Source organism: Coregonus lavaretus (genome assembly GCF_964263955.1).
Source record: "Coregonus lavaretus genome assembly, chromosome: 38".
NCBI lineage: Eukaryota > Metazoa > Chordata > Actinopteri > Salmoniformes > Salmonidae > Coregonus > Coregonus lavaretus.
Window position 1 is genome coordinate 24,648,355 of NC_140025.1, and position 17,540 is coordinate 24,665,894.

Consider the following 17,540-nt stretch of genomic DNA (forward strand, 5'->3'; position numbering starts at 1 on the left):
CTTAATATAAGATTTCACATTTCTTCTAACTGTAAATGAAATATGATCATACTTAGTCTTCTACAAGATGGATGCGACTAACTACACTACAACCATTGTACGTGCTGGTTGTCCTACTGTGTGCAAGCAGAGTAAAATATTGGACATGGGGTTCTGCTGTGTCTTCTACAACGCTGTCACAGAACGGGAAATACAGACGAAGTAAAGGTAGGCCTAAATGCATTTTCCTTTGCAATTTGCGGGATAGGTTATTGTTGAATCAAGAGAATAGACAACATCCCTTTGAATTCGTTTGATTTATCAGGCTAGAATTTCATTCTGATGACATATTGAACTTTTGAGAAATCGATTGTTGATACGGAAATTTCGCTAGAACCTTAGTTATTATATACACCTTCCTAATATTGAGTTGCATCTCCTCCCCCCCCTTTTGCCTCCAGAACAGCCTCGTCTCATCGGGGCATGGACTCTACAAGGTGTCCAAGGCGTTCCACAGGGATGCTGGCTCATGTTGACTCCAGTGCTTCCCACAGTTGTGTCAAGTTGGCTGGATGTCCTTTGGGTGGTGGACCATTCTTGATACACACAGGAAACTGTTCAGTGTGAAAAACCCAGCAGCATTGCAGTTCTTGGCACCTACTACCATACACTCTTAGAAGAAACGGTTCCAAAAGGGTTCTTCGGCTGTCCCCATAGAATAACCCTTTTCGGTTCCAGGTAAAACAATTTTTGGTTCCAGGTAAAACAATTTTTGGTTCCAGGTAAAACCCTTTTTGGTTCCAGGTAGAACCATTTTGGGTTCCATGTAGAACCCTCTGTGGAAAGGGTTCTACATGGAACCGAAAACAGTTCTACTTGGAACCAAAAGGGTTCTACCTGGAACCAATAAGGGTTCTTCAAAGGGTTCTCTTATCGGGACAGCCGAATAACCCTTTTAGGTTCTTGATAGCACCTTTTTTCTAAGAGTGTACCCCGTTCATAGGCACTCTTTTGTCCACACATACACAATGTCTACACTGATTGATGTGGATTTAATAAGTGACTTCAATAAGGGATCATAGGTTTGACCTGGATTCACCTGTTCAGTCTATGTCGTGGAAAGAGCAGTGGTCCGTAATGTTTTGAATACATATTAATATTATTATGTGTGTGTGTGTGTTTGCTGCGCATTGGAAGAATTGTAAATCCACTGTAAAAGGCTATGGAGTTTGCATTACAAATTATTACTATTATATTACATCGGTCAATGGCTGAGCTGAGTTGAGCAGTGTGCTATTTTGTCGGATGATATGAAAAATGCTGCCATCAGAGGCTATCGCTTGTGTATCTTGGCTACATTGGTATTTACATTTGGTGATTTTTTTTGTCCATTTCAGTTAATAGCCTATGTCACTCTGGTTGTTGAAGCTATCTGTTGTACGGTGAACTTAGGCTTCATCAAGGTTTATTTGTGAGAAAATGTGGCTTTGATAATAGCCAGTGCTTACCCAGCCACCGACCTCACTGCACAATACTGCACAATACAGACACACACACACACACACACACACACACACACACACACACACACACAGTGCAATACAGTACAGCCACCAACACATATGTAACTTACTCTATCCTGGCCCAACAACGGTGCCTGCCAGGCCAAGCAGCTAATGCCCAGTGACTCGTCACAGCAGGCTACTGTCACATTACCCCGGGCCTTATTCTGTCTAATTGATAAATGACTGTACGCAGAGCCACCTCAGCTATACAAGGTCAGCCCAGAGCCCTGCCAGGCTCCCACAGAGCAGCACAGTCACACACACACAAGCGTCACGTACGCACACACACACTCTCTGACGAGCACACACACACACAAATTAAAGTGCTTTGTACGCACACACACAAACACACAGGCACGCACAAACACAGACAGACACACAGACACACACACACAGTCGAGCCCTGCCCTAGGACCACAGTGCTCTCAGGGGGAAGCCCCCAAATCCAATCAATCTATCTACCTGGCTGGAAGAACCACAACACAGCCCCACTCACTTGACAGAGTCTGTATTCTCACTCTGGCACCAGATCGAGTCAATAACCACACATTCTATTTTCATCACTAGGCATCCAACACACATGGATGGAGAGTCAAACTATTCTAAGATGGTGATAGAATTAGGGCCGCAAAATTCCAGAACCTCTCAAGCAGTATTAAATAAAAAATAACTTTGGGAAAGTCACAGTACTGAGTGTACTGAACATTATGAACACCTGCTCTTTCCATGACATAGACTGACCAGGTGAATCCAGGTGAAAGCTATGATAATTTTTTGATGTCACTTGTTAAATCCACTTTAATCAGTGTAGATGAAGGGGAAGAGACAGGAAAAAATAAGGATTTTTAAGCCTTGAGACAATTGAGACATGGATTGTGTATGTGTGCCATTCTCAGATGGTGAATGGGCAAGACAAAATATTTAAGTGCCTTTGAACGGGGTATGGTAGTAGGTGCCAGGCGCACAACTGCAATGCTGCTGGATTTTTCATGCTCAACTGTGTATCAAGAATGGTTCAACACCCAAAGGACATCCAGCCAACTTGACACAACTATGGGAAGCATTGGAGTCAAGATGGGCCAGCATCCCTGTGGAATACTTTAGACACCTTGTAGAGTCCATGCCCCGACGAATTGAGGCAGAATAATTCATTGAGGCTGTTCTGATGGCAACTCAATATTAGGAAGGTGTTCTTAATATTTTGTACACTCAGTGTATATGTTCCATTTATTTCACTAAATTCAAGAAAAGCAGGTATCATTGGGCTGAAGCCAAAGTAAATGATCAGGGAAATAAGTCAGATCTCAAATCCATCAGATACACTTGAACTGAATGAGAGACATTTTATAAACAACACAATTTGTGCCAAAAGATAAAGTGTTTTTACATCTTTCACATTGAAAATAATAAGCTTGATATTAAGTGAATAATTGTAGGCAAAAACAAAAACAACCTTCTCTTTGGTGTGTCCACAAAACTATTAGTGAGCGATGATTGCTACAGAGAGCACATACTATTACTGTCACAATAATGGAGGGAGAAAAGCACACAGCCTAGCATGGTCCCAGATCTGTTCGTACTGTTTTGACAACTCCTTAGCAAGACATCACAAACAGATATGGGACCAGGCTACACACAGCCTGTGTAAAACAACCCACCACACATTCAGTTTAGCCTGGTCCCCAAACTGTTTGTGCTGTCTCACCAACTCAACTGTCTTGCAAAACAACACAAACAGATCTGGGACCAGGCCACACACATTCCTCCTTAAACAACCCTCCACACATATCATTTAAAGTAGTCCGTTACTATGCACATACAATTATGACTCCACCCTTCCTCTACCCAACAACGTTAGCCCCTGTACTGTTTGTCCATTGGGCGATTACCATAGCTCGAAGAAACCCATTCACATGCTCCCCCCTAACCCATAGATGCTGTTATAATTCCATTCCAATGGCCCTCAAAACAGCTAAAAAGGTGTTGCGGCGAGCAGCGAGGAATCTACCAAGGTGCGGCCATAACCATTAAAATGTTCGACTCGCCATTAACGTGTCTGTACCCGGCGGTAAGTAGCACAATCCATCACCATTATGACTGAAATATTCTTAATACGCGGCACCCCTGGAATCCCTATATAGCGCTCTTCGGGTTGAATACAGAAATATGGTCTAATTAATGTCATGTCTTAGATGGTCTTACATGGAACAAAGCAAAGTAAAAGGAATATAGAACTGTCGTGGCTCGTCTTTGTCAAGCATTATATAATTAACTTTTAAGCTCAGACTTCACATAATGTAACTGCTGAAACATTCAATACAGCTACTGGGGTGGTATCATGTCTCCTTCTTTAAAACCTGACAGTAATCAGTTGATGGGGCAACTTACTCAAATACCATACTCAATACAGTGGATTGCAGGCAGACCATATTGTAGTTGGCTGAGCAGGAAGGAGGCCTCTGGGAAATGTAGTGGAAGTTGTGGAAATAAGACACACAGTTCATTACACTTCATGTTTGTCAAATGTAAAGGCAAGGACATCTTTAAAGGGGCAATCTGGGAATTAAACCACCAAAAAGTGATCACCCCACAGCTTTTTTGGTAAACAACTGAAGGAACGAGCTGGAGCTGTGGATGCAAGGACTGACCATCCATGAGATCAAAATGACAGTTTTAACCTTTTAAAGCTAGTGTTTGTTTACAATGATAAAGATTATATTTTGGGCCGTGATGGTAAAACAGTACAATTAAGCTCATAAGGCACCAGTCTTGCATGTACAGCATGACCCTCATATGAATAACAACCACTCAAACACCACTACTCGAAAACACCAATACTTCTCCTGAGCACACACCCCTAAAAATGACGTGTGCCTCGCAAGACATGTCCTCTCACATAGACATAAGCACAGTCTTGTGAGGTTAGGTGGTGTCTTTACTCACACACTGAGCAAATGATCCTGGTTAAAATACTCTATCCCACTGAGTGGGTATCTGTGGCTCTTCTCAGAGCATGTTACAATAAGGCTGCTCTTGGCAACACACGTCAAAACTGTTCCAGTGAAACAAAGGGGAGGGGGGAAGAAAAATAAAGAAGCCTTGACTTCCAAGAAGAGAAGCTCAGTAGGAGCTGTAAAGGAGCAATAACACGCCTGAGGGGGTGAACCTAGTACTGTAACCCAGTGAAGTGATGTCTTGTCTGGGCTGTCACGTGGCCCCGACCCCCCTCTTCCATGTTATGGAGCTCACAGCTAACGCTAGCTACAGACAATGAAGGAGTTCCACTCTAGTGAAGCTACAGTCAATCAGTAGCAGGGACATCACACGCAAGACATTGTTTATTTTAGACATAATTCATTGAAAAATATTGAATTTAGCAGCACCCCTCAAACAAGTTAGATGCATGATGTCTGAGCTGTTGTGCTGTTGTGCTGTGCTCAAAGTGAAGAAAAATACACTGACGTGCATGCTAAAGATTCAAGAACAACACATTGGGCCGGTTTCCCGGACAAGTCTTGGACTAAAAAGCATGCTCAATGGAGAATGAAATAACATTTTAGTCTAGGAGTAGGCTTAATCTGTGTCCGGGAAACCAGCACCTAATGTATTGTAGCGAATGGCGGGGCAAGGAAGTCGCTGGCGTGAAAGGCACACACCCTACACATTGCGCCAATAGGGTTAACCCACCTGATGGGAAATGTATTGTGGCTCATAAAAAAGCGAGAATTGCTACACTGCCCCCTCCGAACAGGAAGGCACATCCAATACTTCGTCCTACCGCAGCCCCCTCACATCTCTGGCCGTTCATTCCGATGGCCTCACGGCCGCAATCCCACTTCTGACACCAACATAGTGAATGAAGGGTAGCAAAACTGGACCCTACGCATTGCGGCAATAGGGTTAACCCATATGTAACGTGGCTCATTTAGCCAGGATCGGTAGAGTATAATCACCTACAGTGCCTACAGAAAGCATTCACACCACTTGACTTTTTCCACATTTTGTTGTTACATCCTGAATTTAAAATGAATTCAATTGAGACTTGTTGTTCACTGGCCTACACACAATAACCCATAATGTCTAAAAAATTTTTTTTTTTTTTTTTTTTTTTGAGTCAGTAAGTATTCAATCCCTTTGTTATGGCAAGCCTAAATACGTTTAGGAGTAACAATTTGGTTAACAAGTCACATAATAAGTTGCATGGACTCACACTGTGTGCAATAATAGCGTTTAACATGATTTTTGAATGACTACCTCATCTCTGTACCTCACACATACAATTATCTGTAAGATCCCTCAGTCAAGCAGTGAAATTCAAACACAAATTGAACCACAAAGACCAGGGAGGTTTTCCAATGCCTCGCAAAGAAGGGCACCAATTGGTAGATGGGTTTTTAAAAAAAAGCAGACACTGAAAATCCCTTTTAGCATGGTGAAGTTATTCATTATACTTTGGATGGTGTATCAATACACCCAGCCACTACAAAGATACAGGTGTCCTTCCTAACTCAGTTGCCGGAGAGGAAGTAAACCACTCAGGGATTTCACCATGAAGCTAATGGTGACTTTAAAACAGTTACAGAGTTTAATGGCTGTGATAGGAGAAAACTAAGGATGGATCAACAACTTTGTAGTTACTCTACAATACTAACCTAATTGACAGAGTGAAAAGAAGGAAGCCTGTACAGAATACAAATATTCTAAAACATGCATCCTGTTTGCAATAAGGCACTAAAGTAATACTGTAAAAAATTTGACAAAGCAATTAACTTATTGCCCTGAATACAAAGTATTATGTTTGGGGCAAATCCAATACAACACATTACTGAGTACCCCTCTCTATATTTTCAAGCATAGTGGTGGCTGCATCATGTTATGGGTATGCTTGTAATCGTTCAAGATAAAACAAATAATGGAATGGAGCTACTGTTAAGTACAGGCAAAATCCTGAAGGAAACCTGGTTCAGTCTGCTTTCCACCAGACACTGGGAGATTAATTCATCTTTCAGCAGGACAATAACCTAAAACACAAGGCCAAATAAACACTGGAGTTGCTTACCAAGAGTGGCCGAGTTACAGTTTTGACTTAAATCTACTTGAAAATCTATGGCAAGACTTGAAAATGATTGTCTAGCAATGATCAACAACCAATTTGACAGAGCTTGAAGAATTCTGAAAAGAAAAATTGTAAAACATTGTACAATCCAAGAGACTTACCCAGAAAGACCCACAGCTGTAATATCTGCCAAAGGTGATTCTAACATCTATTGACTCAGGGGTGTGTAAAATAATGTGTAAAATAATATGCAAAATAATGTGTAAAATACATCAATCTGCATGCATGGTCTACATAATAGGTTAGGTAGGTTATGACGTTAGGGTGATAAAATGCCTAATTGACCATCCATAGTGTTTGTACAGTATTTAAAAATCTAGGTCTGCAATTGCGAACAATACAGTATGAAAATAATTTCATCGGAAAAGAAAAACAACAAAGTTCCCCCACTGATTCGGTGCTCCAGTTTCCAAGTCCCACTTATGTAATGGATAAAAAAAAATCAAAAATGAAGTTGACATGTTGAGTGAGTAAGTTTGTCAACACTTAAGTGTCAACATTTTGAGTTTGCATCAAAACACTGCAATCACCAGGTTTTCAAAACCATTTCACATGTCCATGTTTGTATCCACACACAGCTGCAACTACAGTACCAATCAAAAGATTGGACTCACCTACACATTCAAGGATTTTTCTTTATTTTTACTATTTTTTACATTGTAGAATAATAGTGAAGACATCAAAACTATGAAATAATGCATATGGAATCATGTAGTAACCAGAAAAGTGTTAAACAAATCAAAATATATTTTATATTTGAATAGCCACCCTTTGCCTTGATGACAGCCTTGCACACTCTTGGCATTCTCTCAACCAGCTTCATGAGGTAGTCACCTGGAATGCATTTCAATTAACAGGTGTGCCTTCGTAAAAGTTAATGCGTTTGAGCCAATCAGTTGTGTTGTGTTGCGACAAGGAGGGGGGTCTTTTATTTGGTAAAAGACCAAATCCATATTATGGCAAGAACAGCTCAAATAAGCAAAGAGAAACCACAGTCCATCATTACTTTAAGACATGAAGGTCAGTCAATACGGAACATTTCAAGAACTTTGAAAGTTTCTTCAAGTGCAGTCGCAAAAACCATCAAGCGCTATGATGAAACTGGCTCTCATGAGGACCGCCACAGGAATGGAAGACCCAGAGTTACCTCTGCTGCAGAGGATAAGTTCATTAGAGTTACCAGCCTCAGACATTTCAGCCCAAATAAATGCTTCACAGAGTTCAAGTCACAGACACATCACAACATCAACTGTTCAGTGGGGACTGTGTGAATCAGGCCTTCATGGTTGAATTGCTGCAAAGAATCCACTACTAAAGGACACCAATAATAAGAAGAGACCTGCTTGGGCCAAGAAACACGAGCAATGGACATTAGACAGGTGGAAATGTGTCCTTTGGTCTGGAGTCCAAATTGGAGATTTTTGGTTCCAACCGCCGTGTCTTTGTGAGACGCGGTGTGGGTGAACGGATGATCTCTGCATGTGTAGTTCCCACCGTAAAGCATGGAGGAGGAGGTGTTATGGTGTTGGGGTGCTTTGCTGGTGACACTGTCTGTGATTTAGAATTTAAGGCACACTTAACCTGCATGGCTACCACAGCATTCTGCAGCTATACGCCATCCCATCTGGTTTGGGCTTAGTTCCACTATCATTTGTTTTTCAACAGGACAATGACCCAACACACCTCCAGGCTGTGTAAGGGCTATTTGACCAAGAAGGAGCGTGATGGAGTGCTGCATCAGATGACCTGGCCTCGAAGATTCCCCGACCTCAACCCAATTGAGATGGTTTGGGATGTGTCGGACAGCAGAGTGAAGGAAAAGCAGCCAACAAGTGCTCAGTATATGTGGGAACTCCTTCAAGACTGTTGGAAAAGCATTCCAGGTGAAGCTGGTTGAGTGAATGCCAAGAGTGTGCAAAGCTGTCATCAAGGCAAAGGGTGGCTATTTGAAGAATCTAAAATCTAAAATATAGTTTGATTTCTTTAACACGTTTTTGTTTATTACATGATTCCATATGTGTTATTTCATAGTTTTGATGTCTTCACTATTATTCTACAATGTAGAGAATAGTAAAAATAAAGAAAAACCTTTGAATGAGTTGGTGTGTCCAAACTTTTGACTGGTACTGTACGTATTCACTCTGCTAGACCAAACACTGACGATACGCCACATCACTTGAGAAGAGGATTTCTCTTCCCTTTCTTTAAAAGTCTTCAATGCATTTGCGCCCATGTCACCAGCTTCCGCAGATTCCCTCTGCTTCAAAGTTGAACATATAGAGGCGGCGAACAATGACAGGTCTCTGATGTCTTATATGGGGCGATGCCAGAACGTTACCTAAATGTAACAGAATATTCCTTCTCACTTTCCCTGTGCTGTGAAAACGCTTGGCGTATCGGGCAGGTTTTCACCATTGGCCTGTGGAATAGGTTGTGACAGGCAGTGGCGTGTATTCATGGATGCCAAGGGAAGCCAAGCTTCCCCAAAGAATTGACCAAAAAAACAACAATGAAAAACGTATAAAATGATTTTGTCTCTGTGTTTCATAATTTTCTTCAATTCGCAAGAGGCTGAATGTATCTGACCGGAGAAAGCATCCAAGCGAGCAAAACAGCGCCACTCTGTCTCTGTATGTGTAGGCCATCTTTCTGATGCTGTCTGGTCCAAAGGAGTATGAAATTGTTGTCGCCCGTAGTCTTGAATGCAAGGGAAGCCAGCGAGCATTTGGCTTCCCTTGATAAAAAAAGTATAAAATAATAGCTAATCTACATTGAGCTAAACTGAGTAAGCTCAACTGTGAATGGTCCTGGCGCACCAAAACAAAGTGTCAAGGGAAGCCAGTTTGGATTTGTTATCACTCCTCTCAAATCGCATCAAGAGCATATGTCATTGACAGAAACAACTTCACTTGTTGCATCTCGTTGTGTTGTTGTCCTCCAGTGGCTAGCTAGCTAGCTAAAATTGTCCCTTTCCTAAATTAGCCATGGATGGAGATATGGATTTGGACTTGTGGTTTTACTTAATTCTCCGTACTGGCCAATGATTTTAACGGCGATTCTGATCCAACCATTAATTCATACATTGTGCCCCTGGCCTGAGAGGATAGAAGTTCATTATGTAGCTAGATGTAGAAGGCTAATGTTAAAAAGCTATCGTTGCCCATGAAAGGAAATTAGGCATGCAAGCAAGGTAGCAAAAATAAAAGCGTGTACTGTATGACAGAGTGAGACCGTTTCGTCAACTTGAAAGAGAGGAGGATGGCATTGATGAGTCAACATGTTTTTTCTACTTGCACAAACACGCACACACACACGCACACATAAATCTGAAACATGGAGAGCCACATCATATTTAGCTTACGTTGATTGGACTAAACATTTTTGGTATCTTTTAGTTGTCATTGTATTAGACTAAGCATAGATGATTGGATGATGTTGACATTTTGAAGTTGAAATGGTGCTGGAATAGTGGAGGTGGCTCCTGTTTTCTTTGCAACTTGAGGTAACTCTCTGTGGTTCTAAATCAATAGTTGTTTAGTAGTCTGAAAATGTCAGAAACATTAACTTACTTGTCCATGATGTAGGTCGTGTAACTGTTTGTTACATGCAATATGCTTTGTGGACTTCACCGGACAGAGGTTGCTCTCCGGTTATGTGATGAAACAAAGGTGTGGTTGAATATATTCTTCCACTGTGTCTTCTTATTGTCTCGGCCTTAGGCCTATGTATCACGGTAGCAAGGCATATTAACTAACAGGTTATAGAGCAAACAGCGCAATTATCACAACACATAGGTTGTAATATGACTTTTTTTCTGGCTTCCCCAGTGATTGTAACCACGCACCGCTACTGGTGACAGGATGCAGGAATATTGGGAATGGTGTCGGAGCACCGCGTCCGGAGGTAAACGTTTCAAAATGTAGCTTTTCATCTTGGGGACAGGCCCTGAAACATATCACTCAGGAACATGAATGGCTGTCGACAACCTGGATCGGCACACCTAAGGCAGCTTTAAACAACGTTTAACAGGCGTACGAAGCCTCCGCGCCTCGTTACACTTTATCTCAGGATTTGAAGCCTAAAGCTGCAATACAGACACACACTCACACACACACACACACACAAACACACACACACACACGCAGATAAGGCAAGACAATCTTCACAGGAAGTGTAGTGTACAGGGAACTGGCAAAGCAATAGAGGACCTCAATTTGCATAAGAAAATCTAATCATTTTCGGCACATGAATGATTCGTTTATTTTGAAGTGGCCATTACAGCCCTAGTCTCCAGAGGGGCCAGGGAGCAAAAGCCAGAACAGAGACAGTTTGCATCCCAAATAGCACCCTATTCCCTATATAGCCACATGGGCCCAGGTCAAAAGTAGTACACTATCAAGGGAATAGGGTGCCATTTTGGACGCAGCCACAGACTTTGACACAAACATATCAAACGCCATAAAAAGGATAAAAAGGGTCGCTTCAGTACAGTCTTTGGCTACAGTTCCTGAGTTAATATTGTTCTCTGGCATGGTATAACGACAGTATTGGACCTAACATTGTGACTGGAACCAAAGCACAGAACAGTGCCTGGGAATCCTACATGAAAAGCAGCTTTCTCCAGCTCGGCATGAGAGCTGGATTCCCCCCTCAACAGGAGCACTCTTCAACACAAGGCCTTTGAAATGTCGCAAATGAGATGGGGGGGGGGGGGTTTGGGGGGGTCGCTGTTCTTATTGTTGTTGCTACAGTCTTCATCTCCAGTTTTTTACTGAGGTTTCGGGAAATGAAGCCAATAAGTGATGCTAACTCCCAATGCTCACACACACACAAATACACACACACACACACACACACACACACACAACACACTCCCTTGTGTGTGTGTCCCTCTTCAAAAACATAACAACAAACAATGGGACGGTTTCCATAGCGCCTCTCATGTGAGGTAAGCAGTAGCCAGCAATCCCTGCCGTGATTGGCTACTCGGGGTAGCTGTGCATTCTGAGGATGCATCCGCGGGGAGCTCGCAGCTCTGGCAACAGCGCCCCATTGAATTGCAATTTGGACTGAAATTGGAGCGGAGCGGGAAATTGTTCTCTCTGCCACACAACATTCTTGATTATATTTTCCCATATTTGTATTACCGTTTGTTTTCATCGGGGAGCAGTGCTTTGTTTGTATTTGCATAGCGGTGTATATTTCAGTTAATGCTCTCGCTCCCTTTGGGTCTCCATTTCAGGCATGATTTGTGTTGCGCCTGTAGTGGAGCACAGAGCTAAAGGGCACGTTCCTCTGCCCAGGCATCTTTGATGCATGCCAGATCTTACAACGACTGGATAGGTATTTTAAGTATCAGATAACATATATTACAGCAATGTCAGTAGATGACACAGTTGATGACACAGTTGATGACGTGGCACACAACCATTGGTTGATGCAAGCAGGGGAACGGAACCTATATATATGTGGAGGGCTGTAAGGGTTTGCATGAATGCAGTAACATGAGAGAGGTATTCCTGAAACCACTTAGGGCTTTAAAGCGTTTTTCATGAGATGGCCATAAACAATAACTGGTAATGCTGCATAGTTTTAGAAAGGTCTGTAACTCACCTTTCTGGTATTTCTTTTTTTTTTTGCTGAGGTAAAGTCACTTTTGAGGACACAAGCTTAACAAGTATACAGCACAAATATGATACAAATATACAAATATGAAAAATTATTTATTCAACAAAAGTGGGGGAATAGGGCTTGAAATGATTGAAATGCTGTGTAAATATAGTAACAATAAAACAATTACTTACTGTAAGATTTCACCTTACTTATAACTGTAAAATGAATATAATCATACTTCGTGACAGTACAAAATTGGCACCATTTCATATAACTGACGACAGATCATTTTCTGCCTAGCGTCCTCTGAGTGACGCAGACGCAATTCAAATGCCTGCTGACTCATTACAACTTCAGCTTTAAGCGCGAAGTGATTTCGTCCCTCTGTGACCAAGAGAAAGTGGTCTTTCTATTTTGTTGTGAGCTCTAAATCCATCTGAGAACATCACAAAGAGATGAGACTGCTTTTGCTGCAATCCATTTCAAGGACAAAGCAATACTAGCAAGTTACAAAGAAGCGCCTCTTTAATCTATATGTGCAAGGCATTGTGTCCAGCCTCCCCCTCCTCCCTCCACATCTCCCATCTTGCCTTGGGAGCCTGCTTTAACAAATGAAACGGCTGTAATGAACTCTTTAGTCTATTCACATGCCTGTGAGGAAAGCGCTGCACGGGGTCGACTAAATACCTAATGAAGTAAATGAACACTGTCTTTTTTCCTTCATCTTTCCTTTAACCAAAGGAAAAGGAGAATGGTTGAGTCATTCTGATGTCATGTTGGCCAGTTACTGTGTTAACTGAACTGCGTTAGCTCCCAGAGTTAGGGGAGTGGACGGACGGAGGGATGGAGGGAGGGAAAGCAGGAAGGGGAGGGTTCATCATTCCAGGCTGACAGTCATAGAGCGAGCGATAATGGCAGGACTTGAATGAGCTTGGGGGCCTGCGCTAGCTTCGCATTCTCTTTCTAGCTGTGCCATCCCATGCAAAAGGAATTTGGAATGGGCTCCATGCATATTTCATACGCAACTTGTTTCACAGATGTTTCTCCAGACATTTTCTGCCTCATAAAACAGGTTATATTATTATTTTATTAACTTACATCTCCTGTTGTTGTGAGGATACAGTACGGGGGCCCATTGGAGCAAGGTCTTTGATGTGAGAAATTGACTGGTACATGCATAAGCTAGGGTGGGGGAGAGAGAGGGAATGCAAACAATTCTTACATGCAACATATGTTGATGGAGACAGTGATAGAGACCATGAGGTACGGACTTATAACATGAAACGCTACTTTGGGGAGTTTATTTCAATAACCAAAATATATTTATGGACTATTATTGTGTGATCCGTGCATCAGTGGCGCAGCGAGACCAATAATAACAGTATTTTGGTTCCTACCAAGAGAAACGGACAGATCATACCTTTTCAGAAAATACCAGGGGACAGATTCATACAACGAAGAAGAAGGCAAAGCCCATTTATCACTTTGTGAAACCTTACTGCAACTATAAAAGGGGAACCGGGAGCGAGCATTAGCCCAAACACCTTTTCTCAACATAGTAAACTCCTAAATCCCCTCAACGCCGCCTCAAAGAGAAGCCGGCCTGCGAATGAATAGGCGACAATCTACTTTTCTGCTTTCCGCCGAGGGCCCATCTTCAACCACCAACCACCTTTAATGGAGCTCGATTCCTCCACGGTCCGCTACTCCACTTGGTGAAAGGCTTTGAGGTCCCACCTTTGAGAATGTCAGGGTTCTATAATCATTTTAACTGCGCTGAGTCATGCTGGGCTGTGAAAGTGTTGCAGACTGCTGGAGAGCTGGAACATTCAGGGCCAGCAACCACCATCAAAAGACTGAACGTGGCAGAAAGGACTTAAGCTTGGAGAAGTGCTGGTTAGATCGGCCTGGAAAATACTTAAGCCTCCGAGTTTGGATTCTGATGTCTGGCCCCTTTTCTTCGAGAATAATACGTTTTGTGTTGAATGAAATAAGTAAATTGCCAGCTGAATGGTGGGTGGTATAGCATTGGGGATGTTCAAAAGACCGAATGGCCCTTTATCAGTAGTGTTTCTTTTTGGACTAGGTTTTTGATTTAAATAATGGAACTGAACCCAGCTCTAAAAGAGTGTCAAATACACTGCACTGAAGAAGAAATACAAGATGCATTCTTTACATGTATTTATCAGTAGTGTTTATTTTTGGACTAGGTTTTTGATTTCAATAATGCAACTGAACCCAGCTCTAAAAGAGTGCCAAATACACTGCACTGAAGGGGAAATACAAGATGGATTCTTTACATGTATTTATCTTTCCCCATTGTTCTTCACTGGTCTCTAGCAACGTTAACAGCAGTACAGTACAGTACATTGGTGCAGGGTGAACAAGACTAATACAGTATTCACACTTTTTGACTCAAGATCAGAGAATCCTGGATGAGCGATTTGGAAGCCTTCTACTCTGAAAGCCAACCCAGAAAGCCCAGTATATCTGATATACAGTAGATATTTCTTCGCTTTTATGTCTATCCTTTTTGGGGGGGGGAGGATGTGCTGAATGTCCCAAAGGCAAGGCTAGCATTGCACTGACCAAAACATGCCAGATAATAGCACTAAAAAGAGGCCTCAAAGCTCAAACAGCCTCAAACAGCAGGGCCTGTCCCATGCAGAGTCCAGGAGAACTTTGGTGCACACCACTCCGATCAGGGAACAAAGAGACATCCAAAAGCACAACAATGGCATAGTTTTCACAGTTCTTCAGGCCCTGAAGACGACTGTTTGAAGGCCACCCAAGTCTTCCACACTCACTTCAGACGTAAGGAGAGGAGCAATACGGAGGATAGACACCTCACACAGAGAGGGGAAATTGCCCACAGCGAGAAATGTCTTTCAATAGGCGAATTAGAGACCCAACGCATGGGCATCTGGTTTGATCACAGCAGTGGAGGTGAAAAACTGTGCGGCTCAATTTGTCCGCCAAAAGAAACAAATGAGCGGAGATTTGCAAACTGAATGTTCACGTGGAGAAGAGGATTTCAGTACAATGATGTAGCTGAAAACCATGAAACTGTACTAAAGTGGGATCCTATACAAAGGTATAGAATAGCCTAATTGGTAGGCCGTCATTGTAAATAAGAATTTGTTCTTAATGGTGGGAAACCAGTTACCGAGATTTACTGCACAAAACCTCTCTCTTTTCCCAGGATAAATAACTGCGAGAAACCGGTAAATTATAATAAATTATTTATATGAACAGCATTACGTGAAATGGATTTGTTAAATTATATGCGATGTCTAAATCTGGCTTCTCTACAAGCCTTCTTCTCTGCTCTCTGCATGATGAATCACCAACGCTCAGGGTGGGGACAGACAGTCCATCTCAGTATGGAGCGAAGTTCACAATGCATGCAGACCTATCATCTCATCTGTAAGGGTTGGTGTGAGGTGTGACCCAGGTGCGGTGCAGGATATACAGTAGGCAGTAGGCAGAGATTGTGAAACAAGGATCTTTACTGGTGGTCCCGAAGCCAAAATACAAAATAACGGACTTATCACGATAAAAGAAAGGCAGAGCAAATAAGTCTCCAACAACCGGCTGACAGCCAAAATACGAAATCCTACCTACGACTGAAACAACCTGTCAGACCGAAAGCCCGTCTAATTTACGCATCTCTATCTGGCTTTCGGAGGTTTTAGAAGTGCCTATCACTCGAACATTGTTGCTTTAAATCAGTGCATGCGCAGTCTTTCTATCTCTCCATCAATTCCATTCAAATTGCATCCAAATTAGATAATCCTGTTCTAGATTGATATACATTATAGCCCAATATATAGGTGTCCTAGCCTACCTCTTTCAGGTTTACATTCAATGCAGTATTAGCCTTATATTTAGCTAATGAATGATGGGTTATGCATAATAAGCTTATAACTTATAACCTCTGTCTCTTGTGCAATACGCATGCACCTGTGCTCCACTGGCCTCTCTCCTTAAAAAACTTGGAGTCCCATGCAGGAATTATTTTTGCATTTCTTATACCAATAGACTATTCGAAGAGGGACGCAAGCTCTTGTTTGCTGAATGTTAAATACAGCAGCCAATAGAACTCATGGGTAGTTTGTCAAAAATGTTATAAATGAATGTGCATTTTAATGAGGGAAATAAGTATTTGACCCCCTCTCAATCAGAAAGATTTCTGGCTCCCAGGTGTCTTTTATACAGGTAACGAGCTGAGATTAGGAGCACACTCTTAAAGGGAGTGCTCCTAATCTCAGTTTGTTACCTGTATAAAAGACACCTGTCCACAGAAGCAATCAATCAATCAGATTCCAAACTCTCCACCATGGCCAAGACCAAAGAGCTCTCCAAGGATGTCAAGGACAAGATTGAAGACCTACACAAGGCTGGAATGGGCTACAAGACCATCGCCAAGCAGCTTGGTGAGAAGGAGACAACAGTTGGTGCGATTATTCGCAAATGGAAGAAACACAAAATAACTGTCAATCTCCCTCAGCCTGGGGCTCCATGCAACATCTCACCTCGTGGAGTTGCAATGTTGCAATGATCATGAGAACGGTGAGGAATCAGCCCAGAACTACACAGGAGGATCTTGTCAATGATCTTAAGGCAGCTGGGACCATAGTCACCAAGAAAATAATTGGTAACACACTACGCCGTGAAGGACTGAAATCCTGCAGCGCCCGCAAGGTCCCCCTACTCAAGAAAGCACATATAAAGGCCCGTCTGAAGTTTGCCAATGAACATCTGATTGATTCAGAGGAGAATTGGATGAAAGTGTTGTGGTCAGATGAGACCAAAGTCGAGCTCTTTGGCATCAACTCAACTCGCCGTGTTTAGAGGAGGAGGAATGCTGCCTATGACCCCAAGAACACCATCCCCACCGTCAAACATGGAGGTGGAAACATTATGCTTTGGGGGTGTTTTTCTGCTAAGGGGACAGGACAACTTCACCGCATCAAAGGGACGACGGACGGGGCCATGTACTGTCAAATCTTGGGTGAGAACCTCCTTCCCTCAGCCAGGGCATTGAACATGGGTCGTGGATGGGTATTCCAGCATGACAATGACCCAAAACACACGGCCAAGGCAACAAAGGAGTGGCTCAAGAAGAAGCACATTAAGGTCCTGGAGTGGCTTAGCCAGTCTCCAGACCTTAATCCCATAGAAAATCTGTGGAGGGAGCGGAATGTTCGAGTTGCCTAACGTCAGCCTCGAAACCTTAATGACTTGGAGAAGATCTGCAAAGAGGA